This window comes from Macaca mulatta, chromosome 8 (genome assembly GCF_049350105.2).
Source record: "Macaca mulatta isolate MMU2019108-1 chromosome 8, T2T-MMU8v2.0, whole genome shotgun sequence".
In the NCBI taxonomy this organism is placed as follows: domain Eukaryota; kingdom Metazoa; phylum Chordata; class Mammalia; order Primates; family Cercopithecidae; genus Macaca; species Macaca mulatta.
Window position 1 is genome coordinate 112,723,485 of NC_133413.1, and position 16,871 is coordinate 112,740,355.

Below are 16,871 nucleotides of genomic sequence, written 5' to 3' on the forward strand. Positions count from 1 at the left end.
GTTATTAAATGCGCATATCCTGGGATACTCATATTCAGGAGGAAAATGCAGAGTTATTGCAACGTCAATAGCAGGCTTCAAGCCTCTCCTTGAGAGCAAACAACAGACCACGGTCAAGAACCACAGATACAAGAGCAGAGATTATGAGAAAAGTGTGTGCGCAAGAGAGAATCACATTAAAACACACACACGGTACGGAGAAGTTGTATATTTAGAGAAAACAGGAATAATTTTCATGCATGTAACTTCTAGTTAAATGTATGTATATCTTAAATACCTCCTGCAATTCCACTAAGATGACAAATTTTGAAACACAAATGAATTCTAAAGTTACAAGGACAAAGAGAAAAAGGAGGCTAGTGCATTCAACAAATTTTGGAAGCTGGAAAGCCGACAGACAAGTGGTCAATGAGTTCACAACAAAACCTAAACCCTACATGGTAGGAGGAAGCCGAAAAAAAGCCAGGTCAATTTTTAGGAATTGGAGGCATCACATTCCTCTAAAGCCTGAAGATAACGCAAAACAGGAACTGTTGGAAATGAGCATAAGGAGCAGTTAAACCCCTAGCTCTCCACCCTCTACACAGGAGACTGCTCCCCTTCCAGAAGCTAAACATTTCCTACTTAGCAAAATTCAACCAGAGTAATAATAGCCTGGGAACACACCCAGAATTGGTGTGGGAGGGAGAAGGGATGTCAGAGACCAGAAGAAAAAGTGAAAGCTGTCTGTTAAAATCAGTAATCAGCCCCCATCCCAGAATGCTTACAGTCACTCTCTTACCTGACAGGATTCCTCTTTGGGGAAACCAGTCCAAAAAGAAAAATATATATATTTAACAGAATATTTTTTAAGAAGTTGGTCTGATGGAAAACAGGGGAGAAAAGGTAAGAAAATCACCGTAGCTATGAAGGTGTCACACATTCAACCACTAGGAATTCCAAAAAGAGAAAAATGGTAAAATGGATGGGGACAGAAAAGTATTAAAGAAATAACAAGAAAATTTCCTGAATGACAGGAGCTTCCAGAATAAAGGGACCCATGAAGTATTTGGACCCAAAATACAATGAATAAGGAAAAGACCTACATCAAGGTACGTCAGTGTGAAATTTCTCAACCAAGGGACTAAAGGAAGACCCTAAAATATCTCAGGGCATGAGGTCTTAAGGCATAGGGTTAGGGGGATGTCAAGCAGAAAGAATCAAAACAGAACTGAACTCCTCAAAAGGGATACTGGAAGTTATGAAATAATGATGCAATGCCTTCAAAATTTTGAGGAAAAATTATTCCCAATCAGAAATCATATATCTAGCCAACACAATGTACAGCCAAAAAAAAATTTGGTTTCATCTTAATAAACCAAAAAAATGGCATACCAAAAACAGAGTAGGGACAAGCCTTTCTGAAAATGACACAGAACTTTTTAAACAATCAAAATGGATCCAAAATTCCTTAAAATGCCACTGAAACAGTTAAGTGAAAAAAACAAAAATCAATCCTGCCTTTTTGGATGAAGTACTGTACATAGACTCACTAGTCCAACCAACTTTACAGCAATGATTCTCATCTTTTCCTCAAAGGTGATAGAACATTAAAGGTACTATTTGTGTTTAAAATGTATACGAGCAATTTTAATCATCTTTCAATATTTTAAAGGTTAGTATACATTAACAGAAATCATCAGGAGTGCCCTAAAAATTTGAACTGTGGCTGTGCACGATGGCTTATGCCTGTAATCCCAGCACTTAGGGAGGTCAAGGAGGGAGGAACACAGAGTCCATGGGTTTGAGACCAACGTGGGCAACATAGTGAGACCCCGTCTCTACAAAAAACTTAAAAATTAGCTGTGCATGGTGGTACACGCCTATAGTCACAGCTACTCGGGAGGCTGACGTCAGAGTATCGCTTTTGAGCCTTGGAGGTTGAGGCTGCAGTGAGCCATGATTGTGCCACTGCACTCCACCCTGAGTGACAGAGCAAGACCTTGTCTCAAAAAAGAAAAATCTGAATTGCGTACATCAATAAGTAGACGTAGACAACACATTGTTACAGGGTTCCTAGGCTCCATGAAGCCACTGAGAAGCCCCAAGATGCTCTAAAAGGAAGGACAGCACCATGTAAGACAGAAGGCATGAGAATATAATACCCACAATGCTTCAGTCAAGGGTGGAAGAGATGGGTAAACAGCCATAGAGCAGATGGAAGACAGGAGCTTGGGGTGAAGAAGAGCGAGGAACAGAGCAAAGACCAAAATAAAACACACACACAGACAAATTTAGGGACAAGTCTCTTTAAAAACCAAAAGAACTCTGCTGGGCTACAAAGGAGTTCCAAGTTCCACCTAAAACCAGCAAGTCTAAAAGGGCCTTGACCTTACTTCTCTAAACTCTCTTACTAGTTTGAGTTATTGGCTTGACCAGACAAGCAAGAAAAACTCTAACCACAACAATCAAGACCTAAAGGCCTGACCTTTAAACTAAATCAAGAGCTTTCATCTGAAACACCAACAAAGGGTTACTGAGTCGCTCAACACATACCAAAAAATAATTTGAAACAGCAATTCACTGGAATGATGGCAAAGGTTACTTAGACATTTGCATCAACAGGGTATTACAGCACACAATATGCTTAGTACAGAGCCTAGCACAAAACGTTAGCTGCTCCTGCTGTTTCTTCTGTTACCATTTCTGACTGAAAGAAAAACTGTTAAATGAGACTGGTAAAAAGGAATTTGGGGATGCAGAAATGCTGTTATTACAACTGCTACTTCTTATAATCAGTACCACTTTGGATGAAGAGATCACAGGTGAACCCAAATATCTATCATTACATCCCATTAAAAAATAAGCACTCTTGAAAGATATTCAAAATAGATCTCATAACTAACTCAATACCTGGACATAACTGAAGTTCATGTATAAATTGTTCTGTATTTCATATTTACTGTAAAAATAATGTGAAGCATGGAATCTATCAAATTCCTGGTTATCTCAACTTCTCCAAATTACATTTACAATTACCTCTATCCCACCCAAGTGACCTATCAAAAATACCTACAACAAGTATAATTAAGGTACCACAGTCCAGTAAGCACTTCCTCTTTTGACCTCTTCCAGAATTTCTCGGCTCTATTTCTTTTTTGAGACAGGACTCACTATGTTGTCCAGGCTGGAGTGTAGTGGCTATTCACAGACACAATCATATACTGCACTACAGCCTCAAACTCTCAAACTCCTGGGTTCCAGTGATCCTTCCACCTCAGCCTTCCCCAGTAGCTGGGACTATAGGAACAAGCTACTGCACCCAGCTAATCCCATTCAATTTTGCAATTAATCATTTATTGCTTTGAATTGTCATCTCTGATACTGCTATTCTACCTTTTACATTTCTATTTTCCGAACTATATAGTAAGCTTACCCTTAAGGATAAGGCCTGTAACTTTTTGCACATCTAGGCATTTAGTACAAAGGAGGTACTGTGTGGATTGACTAAAGATATTAGAATATTATACAAAACCAGAGACCAACTGTTCACAAACTTTCTCACCCAAACACATAAAAGATAGAAACAATTCAGTGTTACTATGGTAATGATATAATGATTATAATATGATGTGCGTAGCCCGCCATATCACACCCTAGCATGTAAGGATGGAGAAGCAAGAGCTTCATAAATAGGTGCTGGCACACTGACTTCAAACATGAACCATGGTCCCTGTTTCAACATTCACATGGAGGCCAGGTGCGGTGACTCACATCTGTAATCTCTACACTCCAGGAGGCCAAGGCAGGTGGATCACCTGAGGTCAGGAGTTTGAGACCAGCCTGGTCAACATGGCCAGGCTGATAGAAATCCCGTCTCTACTAAAAATAAAAAAATTAGCTGGGTGTGGTGATGCACGCCTGTAATCCTAACTATCTGGGAGACTGAGGCAGGAGAATCGCTTGAACCCAGGAGGCAGAGGTTTCTGTCAGTCAATCACAGCACTGCACTTCAGCCAGGGCACCAGAGCAAGACTCCGTCTCAAAAAAAGAAAAATGAACATGGAGACTGTCACTTTATACATGGTGTCCTCTCCCACGCAAAAGGGAAGAAAATATATGCGATAATGATCCTGTCCTCTGCCAACAGATTAAAATTTTAATAGTTTTTTTTTTAAATTCATGTAGACAAAAGCTAACAGTTAATGTACTGTTTTTAAAGGCTGGAGCACAGTCTTTTACTATGACATTTTGTTTTTATCTACAAATATTTAAAACTTTAGTTCATATAGGCCAGGCACGGTGGATCATGCCTGTAATCCCAGCACTCCGGGTGGCCGAGGCAGGCGGATCACAAGGTCAGGAGTTCGAGACCAGCCTGGCCAATATGGTGAAATCCTACCTCTACTAAAAATACAAAAATCATTCGGGTGTGGTGGAGGGCTCCTGTAGTTCCAGCTACTCTGGAGGCTGAGGCAGGAGAAATGCTTGAACCCGGGAGGCGGAGGCTGCAGTGAACCAAGATTGCGCCACTGCACTCCAGCCTGGGTGACAGAGTGAGACTCTGTCTCAAAAAAAAAAAAAAGACCTGTGCTCAGAGACCCACCACTACGCGGCTGTACAGCAAGAGAACCACACTATCTCCTTCAACTCAAATTTCTTCCCCAAGAACAGTGTCAGGATGTGAAATAAAACAACGTTTGGAAAACACAGTGCTTCATGCATAGTAACAATGCTAAAAATAACATTGCATTAAAACATTGCATTAAAACATTAAAACATTATAACATTAAAATGTGCAAACCTCATGATTTACCTAATCAGCCTCTAAATATTATATAATTCTAGCCCAGAAACTTACGTTCTTCAATCTCCATAGGGAGACCTCCACGAAACAATAATTTACTATAATGTCAGTTTCTACCAGTGTTCCATGTAATCACACAAAGAAAACTTCTGTATCGATTATAAAACTCACAGCCCATTAGGCTTTCAAAATATCTCTAATATAAAAGATTCTCCAACATTTATGTCAAACCATGATTAAGAAAAAGTTCCTGGTCAGGGGCGGTAGCTCATGCCCGTAATCCCAGCACTCTGGGAGGCCAAAGCAGATGGATCACTTGAGCCCACGAGTTCAAGATCAGTCTGGGCAACATGTTAAAACTCGAAACTCCATCTCTACTAAAAATACAAAAATTAGCCAGGTGTGATAGCACGCACCTGTAATCCCAGCTGCTCGGGAGGCTGAGGTATGAGAATCACTTGAACCTGGGAAGCAGAAGTCACAGTGAGCTGAGATCACACCACTGCACTCCAGCCCTGGCAACAGAGTGAGACTGACAAGAAAGAAAGGAAGAAAGGAAGAGAGAGAGAGAAAGAAAGAGAAAGAAAGAGAGAGAGAGAGAAAAGGAGGGAAGGAGGGAAGAAAAGCTCCTCTGTGATACACTGAGCTTTTTAACTTTTTAGCCACTGTTTCTGTCTTGGCTTCAAGAAAGTCTAAAAAATGATTCTACTTAATTTGACACTTCGCTAACATTTCTATCATCTTTCCCATCCAGAACTTCTTACTCCTTCCCCTCTGTTAGCCCTAGGCAGACCCTTAAAAACTGTCTAGTCTCACACATCCTTGTCTTATGAGTAACAAGAAGGCTTTCAGATATAAGGCCTCTTTTGATTAGAAACAAAATATGTGTATGTATAAAGCGTATGTATAAAATAAACACAGGATCTTTCTCACATTCACACAAAAGATCCTGTAACTTCTTCACATATTCGATGTAATAAAAACTGCAAAATACCCAAGAAAAATGGCACATATGACTAACAACCCCTTGAAAACTGACGACAAATAGTATCAAAATACTCCCTTAGGCACAGCTATGAAATAATAAGCCCTATTTCCAATAAACTTTACATGCAAACAGATGTGTCTTCTTCGTATTAATCATACTGGCAAGCTACACATTTATTTCAACAATAATGCCCCACACCCAAAATATTTTTGGAGTTTTCCTTTTGGAAGTGGCATTAAGGTTTATTTAGAATGCCACTGCATACCCAGTCCCCAGTACAATGCCTGACACACAGTAGGCACGCAAACTATTAAATGAATATACACAATAGTAGTATTTCCGGGCAGATGTGTCTCTGAAAATAGAAAACATTCAGTCCTAAAGCTTACTAATTAAATGGATGATGAAGCCGAGTAGTTCTTTTTCCTTTTTTTTGTATCAGAAGGGTAACGTGCTGATGATGTCATAACAAGGTTTGAGGGTGGCACATCCCACATATGCATACGAAGACCCAATCATCACGCTTATAATAGACTACAAAAGGATCCTGAGTAGTTTTTATAAAATACTATTTCTTAGAAAATACACCCTGAGTCTGAGCAGAGTCATAGTAAAGAACTAATCACTAACTCACATTTCAATCTTTAAGTCTCAGAAGACATCACATGTTTCACATTTCCTAAACGATGTACCTAATCAATCCCCTGACTATATGAGTAATACTAGTGATGTCAAAGAAACACATTTATGTTGACTTGCCTTGTGATTCGGACCTAGATGCTTTTAGGGGGGCCTCTGTGATGGTAAACCAATTGTCGAGTTCAATAATTCTCTCTGGAAATTGTTCATTAGTAGTTATACTTCCATAATATGCATTATTCTGTCCAATGCCATAAATGTTAAGTCCTTATAGTTTGTTTTCAAATACATGGTATCAGTGTTTTCTAAAACATTCATAGTACCCAAATCTCTTTCTAAATAATTATGCTTTACTATTAATTTATCATTTTTCTTAATGATCACCGTGGTTTAAAAGAAATCCATAAATTATTTGATACTTCTCCCATCAAGAGGTAGAGTCTAATTACTCTTCCTCATACATAAGCTAGCCTGATGACTTGCTTCTTGCAAAGATAATAAGGCAGAAGTGACACTGCAAAACTTCTAAGGCTAGGTCATAAAAAGGAATTCCAGCCTGGTTTTATTTCTTGGGATGCATGCCTTAACATGGTAGCCCTGGCTACCATGTTAAGGACTCTGGCTAATCGAAGTCTCCATGTTAAAGAAACTACACAGATAGAGGTGCCTAAGGAATCCCAGCTGTTGCAGACCCCAGTTGTTTGAGTCCTTAAACGAAGAAGCCTTCTAGATGACTCCAGCGTTTGACTGCAACTGCATGAGAAACACAGAGTAAGAACCACCTAGCAAGTACTGTCAATTCCCAGAAGTGTGAGATAATAATAATATATGATTGTTGTTTTACCCATTAAGTTTGGGTTGGTTTACTGCCCAGCAATAAAAAATCAGGATGATGAACAAAGAGAGAACTTCAATATTTTCTCGGGCCCTGGCTCCATTAGTGTATGACTAAAGCCTCATTTATGCTTCATCTTTACTATCTTCCTTACCATCTTCCTTCTACTGTACTACAATTTAAAAAACAAATTTTCTTCCTATTAATATTAAGGATTTTTATTTTCTTTTTTTTTGAGACGGAGTCTTGCTCTGTCACCCAGGCTGGACTGCAGTGGCACACTCTCGGCTCACTGCGAGCTCCACCTCCTGGGTTCACGCCATTCTCCTGCTTCAGCCTCCCAAGTAGCTGGGACTATAGGTGCTCACCACCACGCCTGGCTAATTTTTTGTATTTTTAGTAGACTGGGTTTCACCACGTTAGCCAGGATGGTCTCGATCTTCTGACCTCGTGATCCACCCGCCTCGGCCTCCAAAAGTGTTGGGATTATAGGCATGAGCCACCACACCTGGCCAAGAAGGATTATTTTTTAAAACACATAAAAACTTTCTATTAATTTATACCTATGAACTTCCTTCAACATTTATTTCAAATACTTATTTACAAATCTATTTAACCATAGACTCATCTGAGTAGTACATTTGCTCAAAATAAAAGACAATCCTTTTTTTTTTTTTTTTTTTTTTTTGAGACCGAGTCTCGCTCTGTCGCCTAGGCTGGCATGCAGTGGTGCGATCTTGGCTCACTGCAAGCTCCACCTCCCAGGTTCACGCTATTCTCCTGCCTCAGCCTCCCAAGTAGCTGGGACTACAGGCGCCTGCCACCACACCCAGCTAATTTTTTGTATTTTTAATAGAGACGGGGTTTCACCGTGTTAGCCAGGACTCAGCCAGGTCTCAGTCTCCTGACCTGGTGATTCACCCGCCTCGGCCTCCCAAAGTGCTGGGATTACAGGCGTGAGCCACCGTGCCCGGTCAAAGCCAATCCTTATGTAGTATCAAGAAGCAACACTTTGGGTCAGGCATGGTGGCTCAGGCCTGTAATCCCAGTACTTTGGGAGGCTGAGGTGGGTGGATCACTTGAGGTCAGGAGTTCAAGACCAACCAGTCAACATGGTGAAACCCCGTCTCTACTAAAAACACACAAATTAACCTAGCGTGGTGGCAGGCGCCTGTAATCCCAGCTACTCGGGAGGCTGCGCTGAGATCGTGCCAATGCACTCCAGCCTCGGCAACAGCGAGACTCCAGCTCAAAAAAAAACAAAAAAAGTCACACTTTTATATATACAACTGACAGGCCAACTCTCAACAATCACACCCGGTAACGAATACTGATAGAAATGTTATTTCCTCGTCCCTGCAATCAGGAGACTGCATAAGGAAACAAAAGTTGACAAACCCAAAACCCTCACCAACCATTAATCTCTTAGTAAAATGGTCTCCAAACATCCCTGTAAATGTAACAAGTGCACAAACTGGCCTATCGCTTCCACATCTTTTGAAGCTAAGCCACTGCTAGTCACAGGCTGTTAAATCTGACAATACCATGTAGTCCGATGCAAAATATTTGCAAAATGAAATTGCCAATCTTGCAAAAGCTACAAGACTTCATGAGATCTAGAGAAAGCAATGCTGAGAAATTCAACAAAACGTACATACACGTCAGTGGCAAACAAACATATACACAGACCAATTAAAAGACAATGAATAGGCCGTACGCGGTGGCTCAAGCCTGTAATCCCAGCACTTTGGGAGGCCGAGACAGGCGGATCACGAGGTCAGGAGATCAAGACCACCCTGGCTAACACGGTGAAACCCCGTCTCTACTAAAAAATACAAAAAACTAGCCCGGCGAGGTGGCGGGCGTCTGTAGTCCCAGCTACTCGGGAGGCTGAGGCAGGAGAATGGCGTGAACCCGGGAGGTGGAGCTTGCAGTGAGCTGATATCCGGCCACTGCACTCCAGCCTGGGCGACAGAGCGAGACTCCATCTCAAAAAAAAAAAAAAAAGACAATGAATATCGAAGATGGGTGTGGTGGCTCACGCCTGTAATCCCAACACTTTGGGATGCCGAAGCAGGATAATCCCTGGAGCCTAAGAATTTAATATCAGCCTGGGCACCATAGTGAGACCCCATCTCTACTTGGGAGGCTGAGGTGGGAGAATCATTTCAGCCCGGGAGGTTGATGCTGCAGTGTACAGTGATGGTGCCACTGCACTCCATCCTGGGCAGCAAAGCAAGACGCTGTCTCAAAGAAAATTAAACTGAAAGTGACAATTGTACTTTAATATAGAATGTCAACATCAAATGATTACATGTAGCCCTTGGAAAAACCACAAATATGTTTGTAAAAATTACTCCACGATAAAATTCAAATGAAACCAAATGCAGCATGTGAACTTTGACTGAATTCTGGTTTAAAAATTCCCACTATTATACACACACATTTTGAGGACAGGTGGAGAAAAATGAATATACACTGAGTATTGGATGGTATTAGGGAAGTTTTGTTAATTTCCTATAAAGTGTGATAACAGTACAGTGGTTATATAGAAAAAGGAGAAAAAGGTTCATATTTAGAAGATACAAGCACATGTATTTAAAAATGAAGTATTACAATGACTGCAACTTTCAAATAGTTCAAAGTTATTTACATACACACATATTTTGCAAATATAGCAAAATCTTAGTAAGTTAGGCAGGAATATCATCACCCTTATTCAGCCAAGAAGTTACAGAAGATCCATCTTCCTCCCTTTACAATCCTTAGGATTAAAGATTTTCTTATAAAAGGGAGGGGGAAAATATGTCAGAAGCGTTCGAACCACAGCAAATCCATCCTGAATTGTAGACGCTGGTTAAAGTAAGGCTGAGACCTACTAGGCCGCGTTCCCAGACAGTTAGGCATTCTAAGTCACAGGATGAGATAAGAGGTCAGGACAAGATACAGGCCATAAAGACCTTGCTGATAAAACAGGTAGCAGTAAAGAAGCTGGCTAAAACCCACCAAAACCGAGAGGGCAATGTGAGTGACCTCTGGTAGTCCTCACTACTACACTCCCAACAGTGCCATGACAGTTTACAAATGCCATGGCAACGTCAGGAAGTTACCCTATATGGTCTAAAATGGGGAGGAACCCTCAGTTCCTAGTAACTGCCTACTCCTTTCCCAGAAAAACTCATGAATAATCCCTATTATTAAGATCAGGAAATAACATTCTATCGGTATATATTACCAGTATGATGGTTGACAGTTGGCCTGTCAGGTGTATTATTTACTAGGGTATATGCTACTGTTTAGCATATAATAAAGAAATAACCATAAAAATTAGCAATCAGCAGCCTTTGGGGACTGTTCTGCCTACCAACTAGCCATTCTCTTTTCCTTTACCTTTTTAATAAACTTGCTTTCACTTAAAAAAAAAAATTTACTGAACCTAGAAGGTATTATCTACCTTCTAAAAGGTTATCCAGATAATTCATTGTTCTTTCAATTCTTCTGCATGTTTGAAAATGTTTACAATAGAATACTGGAAAAAACAAAAATAAAAATCTCACTAAAACTACACAAACACACACACACACCCCAGTCAAGAATCTCCATTTAAGGAATGCCTCCTAAAGAAAATACAGAGGAAAAAAAGAAAAAGGTAAAGTTATAATGTGCTACCTTTCACCTGAACCTGGGAGGCGGAGGTTGCAATGAGCTGAGATCATGCCACTGCACCCTAGTCAGGGGGACAGAGCAAGACTCTATCTCAAAAAAAAAAAAAAAGAATTATATTTCTTTTAAGAAGTTTCTAGGGCCAGGTATGGTGGCTCACACCTGTAATCCCAACACTTTGAGAGGCTAAGGAAGGCAGATCACTTGAGGCCAGGAGTTCGAGACCAGCCTGGCCAGCATGGCGAAACTCCATCTCTACTAAAAATATAAAAACTAGCCGAGCATGGTGGCACATGCCTGGAGTCCCAGCTGCTCTGGAGGCTGAGGCACAAGAATTGCTTGAACCAGGAAGGCGGCGGTTGCAGTAAGCCAAGATCCTGCCACTGTACTCCAGCCTGGGCAACAGAGACTCTGTCTTTAAAAAAACAAAAAATTTCTGGAGGAAAAAATATTTTAGATGAAACTAAATCACCATTCTTTATTCAATGACTTTCATGTTCTTATTTTAGGTGAATAGTTAAATAAGCTAAAACACTTTCCTAGGAATGTATTCTTTTTCTTTTTCTTGTTCTTGAGACGGAGTCTCGCTCTCGCCCAGGCTGGAGTGCAGTGGCACACTCTCGGCTCACTGCAACTTCTGCCTCCCGGTTTCAAGCAATTCTCCTGCCTCAGCTTCCTGAGTAGCTGGGATTACAGTCGCGCACCACCACGCCTGGCTAATTTTTGTATTTTTAGTAGAGACAGGGTTTCACCATGTTGGTCAGGCTGGTCTCTTAACTCCTGACCTCGTGATCTGTCCACGTTGGCCTCCCAAAGTGCTGGGATTACAGGCATGAGCCACCGCGTCTGGCCATAATTTATTCTTTTTCCATTATTAAAATAACATATATACATATGCAAAAGTATATAAAATACAAAATCATATCAAGAAATATCAAAAGTAATCAACCATAACCCAGAGGCAAGTATACCATCATTTTGTTTTAGCACTTAAGAAACTTTAGTCTTTACCACGGTTAGTATCATAGACTTTTTCACCTCTTAGATAGAAAAATACATTGTCTTTTATTCAGTTCAGTGATTCTACTGGTCTCTCCGAAAGATTTGCAGGTTTTTTCCCAACGACAGTGAGGCATTTGACCTGAATCATCCATTCAAGCTTGATCGTCCTAATTAACAATAGCAAACACCAACAACTTGGCTGGAGAGAGGTGAAGTACATTCTTTGTAGCCGTGAAATCAAGCAACTTGCCTACATGGAAAATGGAATTCACACCCCTTAGTGCACTGGTTCCACTATTCTATGCCTAACCAACTATATTACCAGTTATGGCCAATTTATGGCCTAGCACGTCATATTTACTTGATCATGATATTACCAAAGTCATTATTGAAGATAATTAACAAGATATCCTTTTCTACAAGAAAATTATTCAACTATTTGAAACTCTATGTACACATCAGTCTAAGCATTCTGGGCTTCTTTTAGTTCCTCAAATACACAGCAGAGGGTCTTCGCATGTGCTCTTCCTTCTGCCTAGAGAGCTCTTCTAGTTCTTAACACCTTGTCCTACATCCTACAGCTCCCCCACCAACCCCTCAGCCTACCTCCTTTTCATTCACTATCCCGATTCTCATTTTCAACACTTCTTCAGGTAAGTATTTTCCCTGCCCAAGACTGAACTGGTGCCTCTAGTGAAGAATCCTGAACTTTCCCCTTTTACTGTACTTGTCACACGGTCCTGTAATTGTCTCTTTTCATGAACCAACCACCACCACCAGATACCCAAGACTAGAATGACAGGCACCAGACGCCCCTAAATCTTGCTGAATAATTAAACACCATTTTAATGACTTCACACACACACACACATATACACACACACACACACGCGCATACGCACACACACACACACACCCCTGTTTGGATACATATACACAAACACCGTGTATTCATATTTATAATTACATAAATACACAAACATACATATACACAGTGTGTGTTCACATTAATACATAATTACATACACACACACACACACACACACACACACACACACACACACACACGAAGAAAAACAAGTAACTTCCTCTATCCTTTGCAAAGGAAATGCAATAAGGCTAAGTTAATGTAGGGTGGAGTCTTTGCCACTTAACTAATCACCTAAGCACTCCGGCCCTCAGTTTCGTCAGCTATAAAATAAAACCTAAAATCCTTCTTGGTGTAAAGTTTCGATGAACATCTCAAAACATTCTACTTAGCAGTGTAAAGTCACAAGGTAATATCTATTACAGTCTAATACACAGAACAATGGGTTTCCTGGAAAACAGAAGTTAAAAAGCTTCTCATTGAGCATTTGGCAGTACTAGGACCTCCTAAACAGCCTTCCCAAAAAACAAGAGCAACACCCTTAATCCATCAGAAATCAAAGGTAAACAAACATTTTCAAACTCAGGTGATATGCCATCATCAATGCGCTTTTGCTTTATCACATACTTGATAAAGCTGCACTCCAGCCTGAGCGACAGAGCGAGACTCCATGTCAAAAAACAAAATAAAATAAAGGGGGAAGGGGTGAGGAAGCAATAAAGAAGACCTGGGGATGCTTTTTAAGAGCTCCTCTTCAGTTAAACTAACAGATAGCAAGAGTTTAGAAAGCTCTATTTTCTGTCCGCTACTACTAAATACCTGTTAGAATAAGTACAAAAAAAGTAAAAGGGCAGGTCTGAGGCAGGAAATAAAAATCAAACCTTAAAATGGCAGAACTGGCCAACATATATCAAATATAACTCATAAAACAGTATCTATAGCTCTACAATCACACAGAGTCAAGGCTGAAATGGACTTTCAGACATTAAATATACCTCCTCATTTACAAACAAGTAAAATGAAACTCACTGCATGAAAATGACTATGTGACTGGTCAGTGGAATGACCAAGCCTCCTAACTCCAACTCTATAGTCTTTCCAGTTCTCAGAGCTCTCTTCCATAGGGCCTGTCTGTGGTAGGCACACAGTATCTTTCAGATACACAGTATCACTCTACAAATTCTGCAGGAATTGCAATACTTGATAATTAGTGTCAATATCATAAAACAAACTTTCGAAAGATAGATAAAATGTTATTACAAAACTTAACAGATATATCTAAATTCAAATTATCTATCTATCTATCTATCTATCTATCTATATGCACACTTTTTTTTTTTTTTTTTTTTTTTTCTTGAGACAGAGTCTTGCTCTGTCACCAGGCTGGACTGCAGGGTCGCGATCTAGGCTCAGTGCAACCTCCAACTCCCTGGTTCAAGCGATTCTCCTGCCTCAGCCTCCCAAGTAGCTGGGATTACAGGTACACACCACCATGCTCAGGTAATTTTTTTTGTATTTTTAGTAGAGACGGAGTTTCACCTTGTTGGCCAGGATGGTCTCGATCTCGTAACCTCGTAATCTGCCTGCCTCGGCCTCCCAAAGTGCTGCCCGACCCGGTCTCATTTTTAAGTATCTCTGTGCGAGCAGCATTTGAAGAGGCCATATAGTCAATTCCAGCCTGTGCACAATGAGCAAACAGACTCCCTGCAAGGCTCAGGTATCCTATCTTCCCTCCATCAATGCCTATAGATCAAAATTCAAGAGAACTTAAGGAAGAGGATAAACCAGTCCACAGGTCCTGCAACCTTGTCTTCAAAGTCCTTCCTACGCAACCATTAGATCCTTCTTCCCTATCACTTATATTATCAATTAGCACTTAATTCCTTCTTTACATGTCTGTCTCCTCATTAAACTGAAAGCTCCATGAGGGCAGAGGCCAGCCATCTTTGTATTCCAATGTATACACAGGTTAGCTGGCAAAGTATTTGTTGCACTGAGTTAAAGAATAAAAATCTGGCTGGGTGCAGTGGCTCACGCCTGTAATCCCAGTACTTTGGGAGGCCAAGGCAGGCAGATCAACTGAGGTCAGGAGTTCGAGATCAGTCTGGCCAATATGGCAAAACCCCATCTCTACTAAAAATACAAAAAATTAGCCAGGCATGGTGGCACGCGCCTGTAATCCCAGCTACTCGGGAGACTGAGGCAGGAGAATCGCTTGAATCCAGGAGGTGGAGGTTGCAGTAAGCCAAAATCGCCACTGCACTCCAGCCTGGGCAACAAGAGTGAAACTCTGCCACAACAACAACAACAACAAAAAGAATAAAAATCTTTTTCCCACTTTCCTTGTTCACTTATTTTCCATTCATCAACATAATTAAGTAAAAGAAATCATGGACAATCATAGATTCACAGTTCTTTCTTCCTCTGAGTCATTCTATAATACAAAAACCCTTTTCCAAATATTCCATGTTCATGGATTAGAAGAATCAGTATTGTTAAAATGTCTATACTACCCAAAGCAACCTATATATTCAATGCCATCTCTATCAAAATACCAATGACGTTCTTCACAGAAACAGAAAAAACAATCCTAAAATTTATATGGAACCACAGAAGACCCAAAATAGCCAAAGCTATCCTGAGCAAAAGAACAAAATTGGAGGAATCACATTAGCTGACTTCAAATTATACTACAGAGCTATAGTAACCAAAAAGCATGGTACTGGCATAAAAACAGACACACAGACCAATGGAACAGAAAAGAGAACCCAGAAACAAATCCATACATTTACAGTGAACTCATTTTCAACAAAGATGCCAAGAACATACACTGGGGAAAAAACAGTCTCTTCAATAAATGGTGATGAGAAAATTGGATGTCCATATGCAGAAGAATAAAACTAGACCCCTGTTTCTCACCATACTCAGAAATCAAATCGAAATGGGTTAAACTTAAATCTAAGACCTAAAAGTTTGAAACTTCCCAAAAAAAAATTGGGGAAATTCTCCAGGACATTGGACTGGGCAAAGATTTCTTGAGTAATACCCTACAAGCACAGGCAACTAAAGCAAAAATGGACAAATGGGATCACATCAAGTTAAAAAGTTTCTGCAGGCTGAGCGCGGAGGCTCATACTAGCACTTTGGGAGGCCAAGGAGGCTGGATCACAAGGTCAGGAGTTCGAGACCAGCCTAGCCAACATGGTCAAACCCTGTCTCTACTAAAAATACAAAAATTAGCTGGGCATGGTGGTGGGTGCCTGTAATTCCAGGTACTCGGGAGGCTGAGGCAGGAAAATTGCTTGAACCCAGGAGGCAGAGGTTGCAGTGAGCCAAGATCATGCCACTGCACTCCAGCCTGGGCAACAGAGCAAGATTCCATCTCAAAAAATAAAAACAAATAAATAAATAAATAAGCTTCTGCAAACTAAAGCAAACAATCCACCAAGTGAAGAGACAATACACAAAATGGGAGAAAATATTTACAACTATCCATCTGATAAGAGATTAATAATGAGAATATATAAGGAGCGCAAACAACTCTACAGGAAAAAATCTAATTAAAAATGAGCAAAAGGTCTGAATAGACATTTCTCAAAAGACATATAAATGGCAAACAGGTATATGATGAAAAAAAGCTATTCCCTACCACAACCACAAGAACATGGAAATAGGAGTTAAAAAAAGACCAAATGATCTAGCCCAACTCTCTCATTTTACAAATGAGTTGTATCATTTATTCAAGGTCATATCATCATATGGCCAGTGTCGGATACAAAGAACAAATTCACGATCTTGCTTACTCCAACTTACATTCTATCTACCACCATATCAGCCTATCTAAAAATTTAAATCACTACATATTATCTCATCAATTTTTTTTTTTTTTTGAGACAGAGTCTCACTCTGTCGCCCAGGCTGGAGTGCAATGGCATGATCTCGGCTCACTGCAACCTCTACCTCCCAGGTTCAAGTGACTCTCCTGCCTCAGCCTCCTGAGTAGCCAGGATTACAGGCGCTCACCACCACGCCCGGCTGATTTTTGTATTTTTGGTAGAGACGGGGTTTCGCCACATTGGCCGTGCTGGTC

At 40.5% G+C, this 16,871-nt stretch overlaps 1 protein-coding gene and 1 pseudogene across 10 annotated transcripts in view; both read right to left on the reverse strand.

Moving 5' to 3' along the window:
• UBR5 (ubiquitin protein ligase E3 component n-recognin 5) overlaps positions 1 to 16,871 on the reverse strand; it is a 154,613-nt gene that overhangs the window by 124,043 nt on the left and 13,699 nt on the right. The gene's annotated exons all lie outside the window — the stretch shown is intronic.
• LOC114680523 (small nucleolar RNA U13) lies at positions 6,211 to 6,320 on the reverse strand (annotated as a pseudogene).